Raw genomic sequence first — 3893 nt, forward strand, 5'->3', positions numbered from 1 at the left:
TGTGTGTATTCTGAGAAGTTTTATTACTTGAGACTACCTTGACACTGAAATATGACTAGTACTAAGTCATTTGCATCAAATGATTCCCTGGGCATTCGTGGTAAATGTTCTGTGTTGTGTATTAGAAACACTCCTGTCTCAATCCATACTTGCTACTGAACTATAAGAATTTGAAACTTTCTTCTGGAGATTCAACAGTCTTGAAGATATGAATGTCATTCCAGTGATTTTCTGACCTTGTCATGAAGCTGTAGTTTCAAGGTAATATAAACACAACGCAGTTCATGAGTGTGGTGAGGTTAGGATAGGTCCTTTTCTTCGATTGGTGCCAAGCTTTGGAGAAAGAGAAGGAAGGCAGAGGACAGAGAGACATGGGCTTGAGGAGTTCTGTTTACTCTGTAGTTTTATTTAAACATCCCTAGTGACTGAGGTACCTTAAATTCTCACAGTCTCAGGGTCAATTGCCCCCTTTCAGGCTCTTTCACTGTGCTTGCTTATGTCAGTGATGTTAATAAATGGCCTTCTTTGTTGAGCTGAGTGTTTTATGTATTGTCTGAGATATTCAGCACTAAAATATGCTTGGTTCTATTTAAAACAATATGAATAGTAATTGATATCAATTTTGACCTGAGTGACTCAAATTCATTTAAGTATCTAAATATAGGAAAATTTTATAATTGTATGTTATCAACAGAACAAAGATATCCACAAATCTTAGTGAAACTATAACAATTATTATTCATTGTAATTTCATGAGAATAATGCTTTCTAAATTTGTCATTGACAACTGTGCTCTAGACAGTATACTTTTGGTGTTTTCCCTATTATTAGGTCAGTGAAGAATAATAATATTTAAGAAATGTAGTCCTTTGAAATTTCTTCACAAAAAAGCACTAAATGAAAAGACTTTAGCCAAACATACTGACAAGATTATAATAGTTCTCATAATCTAACTTGCATTTACTCTGTAATTACCCAGGAAGAGGTGCAGAAATATAATTCACTGATGTTGCAGAATATCAAACAAAGAAGCATGTGATGGAGCTGTAAGATGGGAGGTAAAATTAGTCACTGCCACTCTTTTTCTTTGTGGCACCACCAATACTCCCCAAAGAGAAAGCACAATGCCAGTCACCACCTCATTAGAAATCACAGCATTCCCATCAGATAAAGAAGTCAAAGTTTCGGTAGCACCATTGCAAACTTCTATAATATAGCACAGTATTTAAGGTGGAAAATAGCAAAAGAAACATACTGAACAATTGGTGATCTTAGACCTTCCAGGAGTTGATGATGGGATGCACTTTAGGCCACTCCTCATGAAAGTTGCTAGTGTTTAGCGAACATGGTATCACATATTATAATTCAATGCATTATTTATCATGGAAAATAGTAGGAACAATCAGTCCTCCTGCTTAAATGAGGTTACCAAAAATTAGTGAAATAAATGAATTCAATTTAGCTTCTAAATATTGCCAGTTTTCAGAAATGTCAGCCAAGGTAATAGTTTTGACCTTTGGCTCATTGCTCATTTATGAGTTAGGGAAATTAATGGCTATGCTATGTGTGCAGTTGAAGCAATGAAGGGGATTATAAGGAGAAAAACCTAACTCAATACTATACTATAGGAAATCAGAAAAGTTTAGCTCTTTCTGTGTTATAATTTAACTGGTGTATGAGAAATATGATATTGAATATCACAATAAAATTAATTATAAACATTATTAGAAGTGTAAAATCTACACAAAACTTACACATATTCATAAAATAGTTATTGAAACTCAGAAATATATACTTAGTAAAAGAAATTGCTGCTGCTGCCGCCCAAGGCTAGTTGCTTTTTGCTTAGCACCAAGCAGTAGAAATAACTCCAACTGAAAAGTGGGAAAACATGTTATCATTCTTACTGAATAAGACTGCGTGTTTGAAGGTAAAATGGAGGAAAGATGAAGCATTTACACAATAGCACAGGCATATCCGACTAGTCTACTTCTTGGCACTCTTGTTCTCCGTCAGGGTGAATTACCACAGTAGGAGAAGAGAGATACAGAGCTTTGCTCTGCATCTTAACATTTTCAGTTCAACAAAAATCCCAGCTCTGACTGATAAAATTAACGAATAAGAGAGAGTTTTGTGTATTTCATGGCATTTTCTCATATTTTTATATTATGCTATTGGTTCACAATTTTTTACAATAGCATGATGAATGAAAGCTATAAACTCACTCCTCTATAAAGAAAATTTGTTTTTATTTTGTTCATATTGGTGTTTTCCCTGAATATCTGCATAATAATATGTATGTGGTGTAGTTGAAGGCCAGAAAATGGCATCAGACCCTAGGAACTAAGTTAGAAATACTTATGAGCTGATCTCTGGATACTAGGGATCAAATATGGGTCCTCCGACTGAGCAGCCAGTGCTATTTATCACTATGCTACCTCTCCAGCTTGCAGCAGCCTTTCCCCCATCTATATTTTTAATAAAATATAGTATATTAGAAAAATAAAGAACAGGTTCTTTGATGTGAGATTGCCCTATGTATGCTGTGATTATCATTAATGAGTTACAAAAACTGCTTTGGACCTATTGTAGAGCAGAACTTAGCTAGGCGTGAAAAACTAAACTGAATGCTGGGAGAAAGAAGGGTGGAGTTAAAAAGAAACCATGTAGCCCTGCTGGACACAGATGCCAGAACTTTACCCAGTAAAGCACATCCTCATGGTAATACACAAATTACTAGAAATGGGTTAAATTAATATGTAAGAGTCAGCCAATAAGAAGTTAGAGCTAATAGGTCAAGCAGTGATTTAATTAACACAGTTTCTGTGTGGTTATTTCAGGTCTGAGCTGGCAAGTGGCCAGAAGGACCAAGCAGCCTCCCTCAATAGTTATTGCAACAAAATATTTAAAAGAAAACAGTTTTGGAGAACAAGGGAGCTTAGATGTACATCTTAGCACATCTGTTTTTGTGGAAACAAGATGAAGGGATTTTAGAAATGGCCCAGTAATTAAAAATATTTGTCGCTCCCAGTATGCACCAGTCCGTGAGTATTTATAACCTCAGTTTCAGGTGTCACAATACTCTCTTCATATATCTGCAGATACTACATGCTATCAGTCCACATATGTACACATAGTACATATATGAGTCAAAATACTCATATGAGCACCCAAAACAAAAATAAGTAAATTTTTAAATAACAGCCTAAATCTTTAATAATTAAAAAAAAACTATAAGCCATTTCAAACAGGAGGTTGAGACAAAAACAACTGGACTACAGAGATAGTTAAATAATTTACTTTCCTTTTTCCTGTCTTTACATATCACCAATTTAAAAAAAATGGGATCAGAAATGTCAAATTAGCAAGAAAAGAGATATCTTAAAAGAGAGAGCCATTATGGGGTTAGGGGGAAACCAGGCACTATGAAAATTCCCAGGAATCCACAAGGATGACTATAAGCAATAGTGGAGATGGTACTGTACCTTATCTGTCCTTCCCCTGAAATCAGATTGATGACTTCCTTAATTGTCATTATACAACCTTTATATAATAGTTGATGGAAGCAGATGCATAAATCCACAGATAAGCACTAGGCTACCAAACTCCTTGAGTCCAGTCATTAAGAGGGAAGAGTGATATTATGAGCATAGGGACAAAGACCATGATGGGAAAACCCACAGAATCATGTGACCCAAGCAAGTGAGAGCTCACTGACTCTATATTGACAACTGAGGAACCTGTAGAAGACCAAACTAGACCCTCTGAATGTGGGTGACAGTTGGGTGGCTTGGGAAGTTTGTGGGGTCACTAACAGTGGAACCAGTATTTATTGCTAGTGCATGAACTGACTCTTTCGAGCCCATTTCCTATGGAGGGATACCTTGCAGAGC

This window comes from Microtus ochrogaster, unplaced genomic scaffold (genome assembly GCF_000317375.1).
Source record: "Microtus ochrogaster isolate Prairie Vole_2 unplaced genomic scaffold, MicOch1.0 UNK6, whole genome shotgun sequence".
Lineage (NCBI taxonomy): Eukaryota > Metazoa > Chordata > Mammalia > Rodentia > Cricetidae > Microtus > Microtus ochrogaster.